The 16,543-nt window shown below is 40.6% G+C and overlaps 1 pseudogene; it reads left to right on the forward strand.

Moving 5' to 3' along the window:
• The first annotated feature begins 9,617 nt into the window (after nt 1-9,617).
• On the forward strand, nt 9,618-16,358 carry LOC147429274 (uncharacterized; annotated as a pseudogene).
• Nucleotides 16,359-16,543: the final 185 nt, after the last annotated feature.

Consider the following 16,543-nt stretch of genomic DNA (forward strand, 5'->3'; position numbering starts at 1 on the left):
ACGAGGTGCTTGTTTCAAACCATACAATGCCTTTTTCATCATGCACACTTTATTTTCGTCCCTTTTCAGCACAAAACATGAGGCTACACTACATAGACTTCTGCATGCAAATCCCCATTTAAAAATGCAATTTTAATGTCAACCTGATGAACATTCCAACCATTATGAGTTGCCAATGCACAAATGTTGCAAACGTGGTCATACAACAAGTGGGAGCAAAGGTCTCTTCAAATTCAATGCCCTTTGCTTGAGCATAAGCCTTTGCCACAAGCCTAGCCTTATAGTGCTCAATGCTACCATCAAGCTTACATTTCATCTATAAACCCATTTAGTACCGATGTCCTTCTTATTAGGAGGCAGATTAAACAAAGACCATCACAATAGCATTATATTTAGATTGCATATAGCCCACCAATTTTTTGAATTCTGTGCCTCATCAAAAGTAAGAGGATCATCTTCATCACACAGATTAGAAACAACCAATGCATAAAAATATGATGCATAAGAAGTATGTTGAGAGAAAAAATGAGTACGACTAGACAATTGTGCTTCCAACATACTGTCATGCAAGGTCTACATTAGCCATTTAGGCATACTTCTAGCCTCCTCATTTTCAGCCCTCTCCTTATAAAGTACATAATGAACATTTGTATCACTAATAGGATGATTTATGGACTCATTTGAAACCTGTAATGGTTAGTTATGTGCCGCAAGATCTACATGTGATAAATCACCACCAAAAAGAGGCAATCAAGTGTCATACATTTCACGTGAGCAATGGTTGCACAACATACATGTCATACAAGTGTCATACATGTCATACAAGTGTCATACATGTCATACATGTCATACAAGTGTCATACATGTCTCTTTGTTATAAGAAAGCAATGGTTGCACAACATATTCCACAAAAATTACATCTTGGCTAGCCAAAATACATTTTGTTTGTGGGTGGTACAGCCTATAACCTTTGCTCTCAGAACTATAACCAACAAAGATGCATTCGATAGTCTCGTCATCTAATTTCCTGTGATGTTACTGGGGCATCAATGCACAGGCAAGTAAACAAAAACACATCAATGAGAAACGGATGGATTTCTACCATGCAAAGCTTCATATGGAGTGATAGATTGCAATGCTTTAGTGGGACACCTCTTCAATACATATGTGGCACACATACTAGCCTCAAGCCAAAAACCATGAGGTAATGCTTGACTCTTGACCATACATCATGCCATCTCCAGAGACCTATTCTTTCTCTTAGCTATACCATTTTTTTGTGGTGTATAAGGCACTGTATATTGGTGTTATATCCCCCATTCAGTCACAAATGCATTAAAATATTTTGACATATATTCCCCCCTCGATCAGAATGGAGAGTGCCCACTTTACATCTTGACAAATTTTCAGCCATACATACAAATTGTTGAAGCACAAGAACACTTCAGTATTTTTCTTCAAAGGATACACCCATGCATGCCTGGAGTAATCATCAAAGTATAGGTAATTCCAAGGGATGGTGTATGCATTGGACAATAAATATCACTATGTACCAATTGCAATTTGCGTGCATCTCTCACTAATCTTGAGCAACCATAAAGGCCTGATCTGTAACATGCTACTCAGACCTATTGTTCCTAGACCGCTCTTTCTGCAAGAGTATAGCAACTAGCTCATCAAAATTTATAGCATTCGGATTTCCCTTTGTCACAAGTATGAAAGTAGAAGCAAAACTTTGATAAGTAGGCAAAACCCTAAGGTAAAATTGTGCTTTTAGCCAAATTGGCAATATATAGCCAATAAAATTTACATTCCTTCTGAAAGTTGAACGTGTTTTAGACTCTCACACGCAGATATTGAGGGATTTGGCTTGACCCTCAAGAGAAAAGCGTTGTCTAGATTTAAGACTTTAGAGCCTGGGATAAAAACGACTTTTGAAAGTCTAGATGCAAACTTTATTGTAGCCTTTTCTAACATGGGCCCAAAGCATAGCACAATCATGCACATAAATGCTTTTAAGCAAAAAGAGAACAAATCACTGAGGAACTGTGTGATTAGGCTAAAGCAATACATCGCAAGATGCCCAGATGATTAGCAGACTAGCCAAAAGAGATTGATCTCAATCTTTTTAGTGGACTTGTAGAATAAAATGTTGCATGCGCATTTGTACGTAAAAAAACATAAACATTTTAATCAGTGTTATATAGATGCAATGGACTTTGAGGACAACATGGATATATCCAATGACTCAAGTCAAGAGAATGAGCCTAATGGTCAACAAGGGCTGAGTAGGGAGGGAGCCTCAAGTGTCACCACTGCAATGGAGCTCAATCTAGAATAGTAATGCATATAGTTGTGAGGAGGAAGGGATAATTATATCATCCAACCACACCTGAGCCTAGCAATGTACCTACTATGAAGAAGTGGTGTGGTCTATGTTAATGGAATTTCACACACATGACACAAGAGTGCCACCACATCATGAGAATGTCGCAAGAACGAGCCTTGGTAAGTTCTTTGCACCAACAAATGGCACTAGTGATGAATAGCTTTTGTGTTGATGCAGATTCAAGAGCAAGCTAGTTGGTGTAAATGGGCAGTGGAATGCATTATGATTACAATGAGTTAGTAAACAGGCTCAAGTGAGTTCCAAGATGTAAAGCAATCGATTTTAGGGTTTAGCCTTGTTTGGTTGGCTGGTCAAGTTTGAACAACTTTATAGAAACCCTATATAAGTCACTTTTGTGAGAAGATAAGGGATCCACTTATCATTTGGTTGAGTGAGCTATTGAGGAGCTTGGCAAAGAGCACTCAAGCACTCCCATTCTCCCATCTCCTCCACTACCTTGTAATCTTTGGAGCTATGGTTTCCACACACATGAGCTTGTTAATGTAATGAAGATGCTTACTCTCTCTTCTCTTTAATCTCATTGTATTAAGCTTTGTTGATTTGTTTAAGCTTATGCTTACATGTTAATGTGGGCATTGAAGCCCTTTGATGTTTCTCTCTTTCCTATTGATGCTTGAGCTTGTGGCTTTGAGTTATTAGTTTAGTTGTCTTGCTTATTGCTCATGTATGTTTAGGAGCTCTCTTCCATTGAGTGTGTGGGTTTGAGTGTTAGTAGTGAATGTGTGGGTATGCATCATTGCATTCATTGCTTGTTTGCTTTCCTTGCATTCATGAGATGCTTGCTTATTGCATTTATGGGTAGATAGAGCTTGCTTAAGCGTTGTGGGTTTGATTAGTAAGAGGGTTAGATTAATTTTTATGCCCATGATTCATTGCTTGTTGGTTGAGTAGGTAAGATTAGTAGAAATGTCATTGTTTATGAGTCCATGCTAGTTTAGAAGATTGACTGAGTGAGATGAGATTGAGAACTTATGTGCTTAGGCATAGTCTTTATGTGTTAATAAGTGTGAGGATTGCATTAGTTGTGTTGAGAGTGTTGGTTGAGAGGTGATTAGTAGACATCGGTAGATTAGGTAAGTCACAGTGTCTCTCCTGCAAGGGATAAACTTCCATGTACTAGTCAAGTTAGAGCTCTTCGGGATTATTGTAATAGAAATATCACAATGGACATAGCCGATTAGTAGTCTTACAACTTATTCCTACAAGATAGGGAATCTCGATTCTCCATTTGGCACCACTTCCAAGGAATGATAACTTAAGCTAGTTGAGTGCTCAATTTGTTTAATTTACCATAAGAAAACCACTCCAATCGGTTGCAAAACCGTTGGAATAGAGTAGTGCTAGAGTAGCATAGGAGTAGATTAGATTAGGATAAGGTTTAGGCATATTAGAGTGGTTGGAGAAGACATCATTCCAACTCCCTCTTTGGAAGTTGATATTACTTCTGCATCCATTGTCATTTGCATTTAGGAGTAGGATTAGGTAGGCATTTACATAACCATATATGGTTGCATGCCATATGCTTGTAATGCTTGTTGACATGGTTGATGTGATTTTGCAGGCATAGGTACACAAGACCAGGAGTGGTAAGTGCCCCAAAAGGGAAAACATTTTATTATTACAAGAAAAGCTATATGTCCGGCATTGCCAAGGCCTGCGGATGGCTCTAAACCGCTAGTGTTTAGGGAGTTGCCTTGAGCTTTTACATCGCTCGTAACTAGTGAACCGGATCACTTTGGTTTGGCAAGCAATACCTAACGATAATCTCCCTCTTAGGTCCATTGGGCAAAATCCTAGCCTCTAAAGGCATGCTTTCTTGATACAGCATGCGCGTCAAAACTAATTGCTCCAGGTGAACGAAGTGGAAAAATGATGTATTGAATCATGCAAACTTAAAAATCAGGAATCCTACATGCTTTATAGGATTGCAAGGACCTACCACTTGGTTTGGAAATCAACAGATGCATGTCAATTTTTTGACCTAACGAGAGGAGGAAAATTCAGTTTGCATTTCTGAGCATATGGTTGTGATCAGCAGGTCAAGGAAATCCTTTGATATCAAAATCAGCCCATTTGGAGCTATCAATTTTCAGGTGTCGATTTGCTGACCAAAGGGTTGTTATGCCTCTAGCTAAGCCTGTTGGACCTAAAACAAAAAAAACAAAAAAAATCTTTGCTCTGGAAATTGACAGTTAACTGACGATTTTGAGCTCTAGTAGGAAGAGGAAATATCAGTTTGAAAATTTGAGCATAGGGTTGTGATTAGCAGATCAAGGACAAGCTCTGATATAAATTTTTGCCATTTTGGACTTGTCGATTTGCAAACCAGAGAGAACAGGTGATGTATAGAGCATTTTGCGCTATGCAGCCCTGAGGTCAAATATCAACTTGGAATTGCAAAAATGCAGAAACATGCCAAGTTGTGACTAAATCTGTGATGGCATACTTTTTGCTTTTTTTTTTTAGTAGGACATGTTTTGAAGCTAGAAATCACTCCAAACATTATAGTACATGTTAACATATTTTGCAGACAATAGCAAAATCATTCACTTTCACTAACATTGCCATAACTTTTGCTCGTGAACTCCGATCTAGAAATTTTTTAATCACTTTCAAGGGCACAAGTCACTCTACAAAGTCAAGAAGACATTTGGTTGAGGTTTTTCAGAAGTGACTAGAAGACCTCAGTTTTGCACATTGAAGTTTGAGTGGTCCAAAAGCCAAAAACGTACAATTTCTTATCCTATTGTATTTTGCACACAGGGCATAAAAGACATCATTAGAGCATCAAAAAAAAAAATTGGTGCAAGATAAGTGCATAAAGTGGACCTCCTAGGCATTGCATTGGATATGCATTCAAAACTCATGCAAAAATGTCAAAAACTGCAACCACCATACATTGCATTTAAACTCAAATCATTGACAACTAGCAAGATGTCTGTTTGAGACTTTATGAAACAACTAAATATGGGATGTAATCCATTCCAAGGTATGTATGTAAACTCTACATCGTATGTACATGCATCAAGAATCGAATATAATGTCAAACTAATGTTTGTACACATTAATGTATTTGGTGCTAAGTTTTATCGTGATGATCTGGTGAATAGGTACCTAGTAAAGGTCGAAGACCATCCAACTCCAATGTACCCAAGCATTTTGGTTTGTATCCAAGGAGACCGCTATGTGGACATGGATGGAAAATTGTATACCATCACATCGAATCCAAAGAACACTGATAAGTTGGGAAGCATCATTCAAAAGAACATGCCAGAAGGGACAAACTAGCTTGGACATGAGAAAGGCCATGTAAGTTTCCAACTCATTTGAATTCTAAATCACCTGGAAAAGAAAATTTTGGACATGAAATTGAGTCCGAAGGAACTATTCTAGTTCGTAGACTTAAATGTTCGATCTGTAAAAGGTGTTGTACGAAGACACTGAATGCAATTATTACACAACCCTTGAAACAACGAATGTAGAATACCCATGGGAAAATGCCTTATACATCCATAGGGGAATGGTATATCTTACATGCCAATTTTATGACTCGAGAGGAGAAGAGTATGTTAGGCTTAACCTGGTTGACCTTAGACACTTTTTCTCAGTCCAGGATAAAGGATTGTTCCATGAAGAGGCACAAGTACCAAACGCTGTGACTTTCATAGAAACCAAGACTAAAAGGTTTGAACCACCTACATTTGGGCATATCCATATGCCTAATGTGAGAGGTACGAGTACATAAGACACTGAAGAGCTAATCAAGCCACATGAGAGGAGAGTAGATCTTCCCAGGACAAGCGTCCGAGATGATGAGCGGAGACACAATGATGACTATGCTTAGCGAGCGAGACCTTCACAATTGTAAAAGCTGGTGAAGAAGTATGATGGATCCACAAATCCACATGACCATATCGCCTCTTTTAGGAAAGTTTTGAGAGTTGAACGTGTTTCAGACTCTCACACACAAATAGAGGGATTTGGCTTAACTCTCGAGGGAAAAGCACAATCATGGTTTCATAATTTAGAGCCATGCATAAAGAAAATTCTCCACAATGTAGAAAAGGACTTTATTGCAACCTTTTCTAAGATAGGTCCAAAGCCTAGCACAATCATGCACATGAACACTTTTAAGCAAAAAGAGAATGAATCAATGAGGGACTGTGTGAATAGGCTAAAGCAATACATTGCAAGATGCCCAGACGATGAGAAGCCTAGCTAGAAGAGATTGATTTCCATCTTTTTAGCAGGCTTATGAAACAAAACGTTGCATAATCATTTATACATAAAAATACATAAACATTTCAATGAGTGTTGCATAGATGCAATGGAATTTGAGGACGACATGGATATATCCGATAACTCAAGTCAAGTGGACGAGCATAGTGAACAAGGTCCAAGTAGGGAGCAAGCTTCCAGTGTCACCACTACAACAACAGAGCTTAACCCATAGCAAATTACTGACATTATTGTGAGGAAGATGGGACAATTGTATCATCCTACCACATCAGAGTCAAGAGACGTACCTACAGAGATGGTGTGAGCTATGTCAATAGAACTATATGCATACAACACCAGAGTATGAGCATATTGCAAGATTGTTGCAAGAACGAGCTTTGGCAAATTCTTCGCAGTAACATAGGGTACCAATGATAAACAATGGAAGAGAGTTTGTGCCATCATAAATTGAAGAGCGATCTAGACCTGTAAGCTTAGGCTCCACTACAAGGTACTATAAATTTTACAAATGTAGGCACAAATAGAACCGTGGTAGGGGGAGAGTCAAGGACTTTTCAAACTTGCCTTGGTAAGGAAAAGAGATCTCCAATGGAGCCATCTAATGAGAGTCCCATCAATCCCTTGCCTCAAGATTTTTACATAAAGGCCAAAACATTGACGTTCATGGTAAACTCAGAAAACTCAGAAAACTCAAAAAACACTAACAAAATAATGAAACATACAAAAATGGGTCCTTGCATAGAATGCGAAGAAGCCCATTGGATGAAGGACTACCCTCATAGGCAAGTACCAGTCATCAGAGAACCTACAGATACAAAAGCGCAAATGGGTCCTTGCATGGAATGTGGGGGAGACCATTGGAGGAAAGATTGTCCACATAGAGACTCAATAGTGATCCAACCCAGGGAGACCAACATACCATATGTACCTTTTGAGAGGTATTGTGTTGAGTGCTATAAAGAGCACTTTCCTAAGCACTATGAGCTACGACCAAGAGATGACAAAGCAAAAGGCAAAATGTCATTACAGTACATGGAGGTACTACCTTCCCCAAATATGTCGAAGGTTGAGGAAGAGCAAATTCCTTTGCGAGTGGTCACACGCACTCAAGCAAAGAACAATGTGCAAATAGAGATTGATGAGGGGATAAAAAGCCCCACAGAAGCAAAACCCCAAGAGGATGTTCCATCCTCGAGTAGGCAGAAGAGGAAACGACCGCAAAGTAGACAAGGCAAGAATTCTACTGAGAAGAAGAGTTTTCACGAAGGTAACTCTATTCCAAAGGAGCTTGAAGGATTGCTAAATCCTAAACAAAAGGATGCTCCACAACAAGCATCAGATTTTGAGAAGGACTCTGGAGGATTCGTGCTAGTGGGAAGGTGAATGAGGTTTTAGATGCGGCTCTTAAGTCTTATAATAGTAGATTTATAGCTCTCACGGAGCTACCAAAGAAGTTACAAGAGTACCCTAACCTGCAAGAGGAAAATATTGGACTAGTAGTCCATCAGTAGAGCTGATTAATACCCAAGCACTTCTAGAGGGACCACCACTTGGCTACACGAATGGTCCAGCTTATGTGAATCAACCTTGGAAACCATCCTTAAAGCCACTTCAAGTGTTGAGAAAGGAAGTGAAGCAGTGTATTTATCTCCATTTGAGGATGCACTAATTGAAGATACACCAAAAATCACAAAGCCAACAAAACATTCACAATTGTGGACATTGGAGACAAGATCCCAGAGATCAAGGAAGCATTGGCAAATGAGATGTGGAAAGTGGTGCAAAATCAAGTTGATGAGCAAGATGTCTCTCCTAATTTACCACCCTTCTCTATTGTTGATTTCACTAGTCAAAAGGCTATGGAATTGGATAATGCATCTCTCCCTGAGGATGAGCAAGCTTGGGTTTCCACACCAAGTAAGAAAACCCTTAGAACAATGCCATCATACATAGGAGAATATGAAGATCATTCCCAAGTCATGAAAATGCCATCAATGAGTAAGCTTCTTCCAAAAAAGAAAGATATGTTAAACTTGCAAGCCTTGTTGTCATCACTTGTAACATGTACCCTTCCGCTTACAGACTTGTTAAGGGTCAAACCAGAACTTTGCGATGAGGTAGCAGCCTTTCTAGGTGGGCAAGAACCAAAAAGTAGATCATTGGGACTAAAATACCTCTTGAATGAACACTCTCATGTGCATACACATCCTATTCCAATGTTGCTCAATAAAGTAGGTAAATACTGTGAAGACGACGAAGGGAATACTACCCTTCTTGTGGAAGTAGATAAGGTCATATATGTAGCTATCTTGGATAGCGGGGCAAGAGTAAGTATTGCAACAAAGGCCATGTGGAGAAAATGGGGAAAACCAGTGATTCAAAGAATGAGAATGAACCTGTAGTTGGTAGACGGGAGTTTAGACTTTAGAGAACCCTATCGGATTTCTTGAGCGGGTGCTTATGAAGTCATGTGGTATCGAGTACAAACATACCGTTTTTATTGTCGACTTTGGCAAAAACACCAATTAGGAGGTAATCCTAGGTAGGCCATTCATGCGCCAATTTAGAATGATTCAGGATTGGGGTTACAAATATTTGTATCTCCGTCAAGAGAGTACACTCACATGAGTAAACCTCAAAAATCATAGCTACGGAGACGTTTCTAAATCCCCAATCGAGGAGTTTGATTTTGGTTCTTTGATAGAATCTGATGAGACCATATCAGTGGGTAGGGTTGGCTTATGGATTTGTGGAGCTTCGTGTAAGAATCTTAAACCTGAAGTCGTAATTATCAATAGAGATGTGCCGGATGAGGCATATATTCCACTGCCATCTCTTGAGCACCAATTATAGCCCCAAGAGTGGATCCATGTCTTAGCCACTTTAATGTCTGCACAGTGCCAAACCAACTTAATTTTGTGATCCTAATGGCTATGACATTGTCCCTATAAGAATGATAAGAGTCTATATGGATTCTAATGATACAGGCTCTAACATGTTAGGAAATAAGACGTAGCTAAATAGATAATTGAGTAGATTACTTAATGGAGAGAGACAGATTTACATACACGAGATTATAGAGTACAGAGAGAGAGAGAGAGTACACACGATATATGTGGTTCACCCAATGTGGGCTACGTCCATGGGAAAGCAACCACTCAATGGCTTTAGTACTTCAAAACAAGAAGTAGTTTACAAAGGGATTATACCCTTAATGGAGCTCCCGCCTTGCTTCACTCTCACCACCTCACACTCACCATGTTGCAACAACTTCACACTATGAAATGTGTGTAGAAATGGCCTCCTTTTATAGGCCAAAACTGCTGCCCTCTCTCATGAGAGGCAACCATGTGTAGCCGCCCTTGTGTAGATAATTCCAAATCGGACCCTCCAATCCGCCCATGTGTGGCCGCCCTTGAGAAGACAAGTCCGCTTTTGAATTCGGCCACCGGCCACCGACCATTGACTTCCGACCACGGCCACCGGCCACCCGGCGATTGTTTTCCGACCACTTTCCGGCCGCCGGCCGGCCATAATATTCCGGCGAAAAAGAATATTCCGACGAGGGAAAAAAATTCCGGCGAGGGAAAAAAAAGTCTCGGAGGCTTCTGCCCCCGAGGCCCCTAAAGTTGCCCCTGATTTTTTGCCATGAAAATTTTGGTTTCCGGCGAGTGATTTTCCTTCACGCACGATGGCTTCTCCTCATAATGGGGGCCTTACAAATGTGCGCTTTTACCATAGAAAATTACAAGGGTAAATCATGCTCCATACTTAACAATCTCCCACTTGGAGACTGATCTCCAAACCAAACCTGTGTGACTGCTTTTCATTTTGGCTTCTTATCCTTGAATGCCGATTGAAGATGAGCAAAATCTCAACTTCTCCTTGTTGACCACCTTTGTAAACATTTCTGTAGGATTTTCACTTGTATGCACCTTTCCTAGCTTTAGTTGTCCCTCTTCCAAAAGAGTGCGTATGAAGTGATATCTCACCTCAATGTGCTTTGTCCTTGAATGAAAGGCCGAGTTCTTCGCAAGATGGATAGCGCTTTGGCTATCACTGTACAAGACACAATTGTCTTGTTTGAATCCAAGCTCTTCTAAGAATCTGTGAAGCCACAGAATTTCTTTGCTTGCCTCCGTCATTTCTACATACTCTGCTTCCGTGGTAGAAAGTGAAACCACGTTCTGCAGCTTTGAAGCCCAGCTTACTGCTGTGCCTCCAACCGTGAACACATAGCCAGTAGTGCTCCTTCGAGTATCTTTGTCACCTGCCATATCTGCATCAGCATACCCTTCTAGAAAAATATCAGTTCCTCCAAAATACAAAGCATTTGTTGTTGTCCCTTTTAGATACCTAAGTATCCACTTCACAGCTTGCCAATGCTCTTTACTTGGGTTGTCCATGAACCTACTCACAACTCCCACTGCATGTGCAATGTCTGGCCTTGTCCATACCATAGCATCCATTAGAGAACCTACCGCTGCAGCTTATGGAACTTTAGACATATAGGCTATCTCCTCTTGTGTCTTTGGACACATATCCTTTGTTAGTTTAAAGTGACCAGCCAAAGGTGTGGAAACTGGTTTTGCATTTTGCATTGCAAACCTTTCTAGTACCTTCTTGATGTAATCCTCTTGAGATAGCTTTATTGTCTTCTTCGTCCTCTCCCTTGATATTTTCATACCAAGTATCCTCTTTGCAGCACCTAAATCTTATATTGAAAAAGATTTAGACAGCTCCTCTTTTAGGTCTTTGATGTCCTGCATGTTAGCACTTGCAATCAACATGTCATCAACATACAACATTAGGATGATGAATTTCCCATCTCTCAAATTCTTCGTGTAGACGTAGTGATCCGAGTTGCATCTTGTGAATCCATGATCCAACATTCATCGATCAAACTTCAAGTACCATTGTCTTGATGCTTGCTTTAAACCATACAAGCTCTTCTTTAATCTGCAAACCATTTTCTCCTTACCTTTTACTTCATACCCCTTTGGTTGAAGCATGTAGATTTCCTCCTCTAAGTCACCATGAGGGAATGCCGTATTTATATCCATTTGCTCGAGATTTAGATCATGAGTAGCCACAAGGCTTAAGACAAGCCTAATTGAGTTCATTTTTACAACATGAGAAAATATTTCATTGAAGTCAATACCTTTCTTTTGAGAAAACCCTTTTACCACAAGCCTAGACTTGTACCTTTTCTTCCCACCTTCTTCTTCCTTCAGCTTGTACACCCATTTGTTTTGAAGTGCCCGCTTACCTTTAGGCAACTCAACCAACTCCCATGTTTGGTTGCGATGTAGTGAGTCCATCTCCACTTGCATGCTCTTCGTGCATTCTTCTTTGGATTCATGTTGCATAGCTTCTTCGTATGATTCTGGCTCTCCAGAATCTGAGATTAAGAGATGGTTGAAGGAAGGAACAAACCTTTCTGGAGGTCTACTTGCTCTTGTAGATCTTCGGGGAATAGGTTGAAGCTCCTCATTTGGTTGACGTTGTTGCACATTGTCACCGTTTGCAGTCCTTGAGTCTTCACCGTCCTCAAGCTCCATGTACTCATCACATGTTTCTTTTGTTTGTTTTCTTTCCAAGTAATCTTTGTACATATTTTGTTCGTTAAAAATTACATCCCTACTACTTAAGATTTTACCATCTTCAGGATTCCATAGGCGATACCCAAAGTCACCTTCTCCTCCATAGCCAATGAAGAAACACTTTTTGGACTTTGCATTTAGCTTTGATCTTAGGCTTCTATCTATGTGCATGAAAGCCGCACATCCAAACACTTTGAGAAATGCATAATTCACAGGGTTTACCTGTCCATGCCTCTTCTGGAACTCCCCCATCCAATGCCGTTGAGGGTGACCGGTTGATTAAGTACACAGACGTACTTACAGCTTCCGCCCAAAGCTCAAGCGGTAGGCCTGTATGGAGCCGCATGCTTCGTGCTCGCTCCATGATTGTCCTATTTATCCTTTCTGAAATCCCATTTTGTTGAGGTGTCCTTGGGGTTGTCCTTTGTCTCCGAATGCCATTGCTAGCACAAAAGCTTTCAAAAGCTTGGCTGCAATATTCGCCTCCATTGTCGGATCTAAGGCATTTAACCTTGGTACCTGTTTCATTCTCCACAAAGGCTTTCCACCTTTGAAATATGGAAAATACATTAGATTTATTCTTCATGACATAAACCCATGTTTTTCTAGTCGCATCGTCTATGAATGTTACATAGTACAATGAGCCACCAAGTGATGGTGTACTTGCAGGACCCCAAACATCAGAATGAACCAACTCAAGTTTTTTATTTTTTCTTTCATTTCCTGATTTTTGAAATTTTACCCTCTTTTGTTTACCATAAACACAATCTTCACAAAACTCTAAGTCCACTTCTTTCAAACCTGGTAGAAGCTTCTTTGTTTGAAGGATTTGCAATTCTTTCGCACTCATATGCCCAAGTCGGTAGTGCCACACCACACTGTTAACTTCTGTAGTTGCTGCACAAGCTGAAGGTTGCGTGCTAACAGTACACAAGTAAAGTGTACCGACCTTTTCTCCATCGGCAACCACCAAAGATCCCTTTGAGATCTTCCATCGTTTGTTTCTGAATGCAATGTTGTGACCTTCATCGTCCAATTGTCCTGTAGAGATCAAATTTTTCCGAAGAGAAGGAACATGCCTAACATCTTTAGGCTTCCATTCATTTCCGTTAGCAGTTTTGCCAGAAACTGTACCTTTGCCGACAATCTCACAAGCTTCATCATCTCCCAAGTATACATACCCAAAATTACCTTTGGTGTAATCTTGGAAATGTTGCTTGTGTGGTGTCGCATGGAATGAAGCCCCGGAATCTACTATCCAGGAATTAGACACATTGTCTAATGAGAGAATTAGAGCATCTTGCTCTACTTTACCTGCCACATTGGCCTCCGATGTTGGCTTGTTGTCTTGAGACTCAGTCTCCTTCTTCTTCTTGGACCAGCAATCCTTCTTGACGTGGCCCTTCTTGCCGCAGTTCCAACATTCAAGAACTGACTTTGTGCGTGATTTGCTCCGCCTTGAGCGATCACGACCCTTTTGGTTTTTGAACCTTTCCTTAGGTCTTCCTCTTGTTTCCACTGATAGTGCAGCACTTGATGATTCTCCTGTACTTCTCCTTCGCATTTCCTCGCTTAGGAGAACACCCACAACATCATCAAACTTAAGAGTATTTGTGCCAGAAATAGAATTACTTACAGCCATCACAAGGTTGTCCCAACTATCCGGTAGAGATGATAGTATAAGGAGAGCTCGCACTTCATCATCGAAATTGATTTTCACCGATCGAAGTTGACTTATGTTTGTGTTAAAGTCATTTAGGTGTTCTGCAGCTGAACCATTCTCTGCCATCTTTAGATTGAACAAGCGCTTCATAAGAAATACCTTATTGGATGCCGATGGTTTCTCGTAGAAGTCATCAAGTGACTTCATCAAGTCCTCCGTGGTCTTCATCTCCGAAACATTGAAGGCCACCGTTGATGCCAAGCTTAACCGGATTCTTCTCAGTGCCTTTCGATCAAGGACAATCCATGCTTCATCTGCCATCGTTGCGGGCTTCTTTGCAAGACCGCCTAGTGGCAAATAGAGGTCCTTCTGGTAGATATAGTCTTCAATCTGCATCTTCCAATGTTGGTAGTTTTTGCCGTTGAACTTCTCAATCTTGAGCTTCCCTTCCTCCGCCATAACTCCCACTCAATTCAAGGAATCCTTTCCTTGAGATAATTTAGCTACGAGCAAACCTTGCTCTGATACCAGTTGTTAGGAAATAAGACGTAGCTAAATAGATAATTGAGTAGATTACTTAATGGAGAGAGACAGATTTACATACACGAGATTATAGAGTAGAGAGAGAGAGAGTACACACGATATACGTGGTTCACCCAATGTGGGCTACGTCCATGGGAAAGCAGCCACTCAATGGCTTTAGTACTTCAAAACAAGAAGTAGTTTACAAAGGGATTATACCCTTAATGGAGCTCCCGCCTTGCTTCACTCTCACCACCTCACACTCACCTTGTTGCATCAACTTCACACTATGAAATGTGTGTAGAAAAGGCCTTCTTTTATAGGCCAAAACTGCTGCCCTCTCTCATGAGAGGCAGCCATGCGTAGCCGCCCTTGTGTAGATAATTCCAAATCGGACCCTCCAATCCTCCCATGTGTGGCCGCCCTTGAGAAGACAAGTCCGCTTTTGAATTCGGCCACCGGCCACCGGCCATTGACTTACGACCACGGCCACCAGCCATTGACTACCGGCCAACCGACGATTGTTTTCCGACCATAATATTCCGGTGAAAAAGAATATTCCGGTGAAAAAGAATATTCCAGAGATGGGGAAAAAATATTCCGGCGAGGGGAAAAAAAGTCTCGGGGGCTTCCACCCCTGAGGCCCCTAAAGTTGCCCCTGATTTTTGGCCGTTAAAATTTTGGTTTCCAGCGAGTGATTTTCCTTCAGCACGATGGCTTCTCCTCATAATGGGGGCCTTACAAATGTGCGCTTTTACCATAGAAAATTACAAGGGTAAATCAGGCTCCATACTTAACATAACAATGATAGCTCTATTGAAGAGTACTATGAAATGGACCATAATCCCAACCAAAGCATAATTCTTGAGATGCAAGAGAGACGATATGTTTCTTTACACAATAACGTTGAAGAGAGGAAAATTGGAAATCTCTTGCCCGACAACAGTATCATGGCCAGCAAAACCCATAGAGATCCCATCAAACAATCAAGCCATCATGTCCACATTACCAAAGTTCCAAATAAACTGGTCTATAAGATTTCTCCGTACTTTTACGAGTATGAAGATGATAAGGGAAACTTTTATCAAGTTGTTAAAAAGGCACGCCAAGATGTCGATCCACTAAGCGCAGTATTGACGTTACCTTGATTTAGTCATGGGAAATGGGAAGCTAACTCTTTTGGACGACTACGGTAATGAATACGAGATGGTATAACTTCCTAAGAGTATAGAGCAATCTAGAAAGGGGGGAGCTCCTTCTTCTATGTCTCCTCCTAGAGTATCATTGAGTGTTCCACCAGGTTTTGACCAAGCAAAGGCTAGAGTCATCAATGATGCCCATACACCAATGTTGCCTATCACAAAGGTCATAGAAGAAAGAATGGATCAGACTATCAAACATTTGCACATAAAGATAACTCTTGTGTCTGAAAAGACGATTGTGTTTGTGTCTACAAATATAGATCCCAAAAGGAATCAGAGCATAGTGTCAAATGAGGTTTGGGAAGAATTGGGTAAGTCGACTCTAACTCCTCTACAGCTAGAAGACAAAGAATGCATAGGGTCTGTAATCTTAAAAGTCAAAATACAACTACATCCCATGTATTGCACTTTTCATGTCGCTAACCCTGGTATGATAGCCAAAGATGCCACCTTGGGATGGTATTGGATGTGTAGAATAGATTACCAAGAGGATGAAAAGGATAACACATACACCATTAAGGTAAATTATGTAACCCTTACAGGAAAAAGAAGCACAAAGCAACCCAGGTCCATTCAAGAATTTTGATCTCTTTGGGATGCTTCTTTAACAGCCATGGCAACTCCCACGGAGAAAGCACACCACAAAGAAAGAAGGCATTCAAGGAGCTTATGACAATAGTGATGAAGATCACTCATGAAGACCATTCAAAGCATGCTAGCATTGAAGTGGGAAAGACTTGTCCGCCAACACAAGAATAAGGAAGGGGGGAATCTTCCCGGCCACTTCAACCTATCAAGAAAAAGGCAAATCCAAAGTGGGAACATCCAATGTACCTCAAGCTCCATGTCAACTCATTAAGGAGTCATTCGCAAGTTTTTCATTGGCAACCAAGGACTCATCTAT

The sequence above is a fragment of the Adiantum capillus-veneris genome, chromosome 22, assembly GCF_014529385.1.
Source record: "Adiantum capillus-veneris isolate H3 chromosome 22, ASM1452938v2, whole genome shotgun sequence".
In the NCBI taxonomy this organism is placed as follows: Eukaryota; Viridiplantae; Streptophyta; class Polypodiopsida; order Polypodiales; family Pteridaceae; genus Adiantum; species Adiantum capillus-veneris.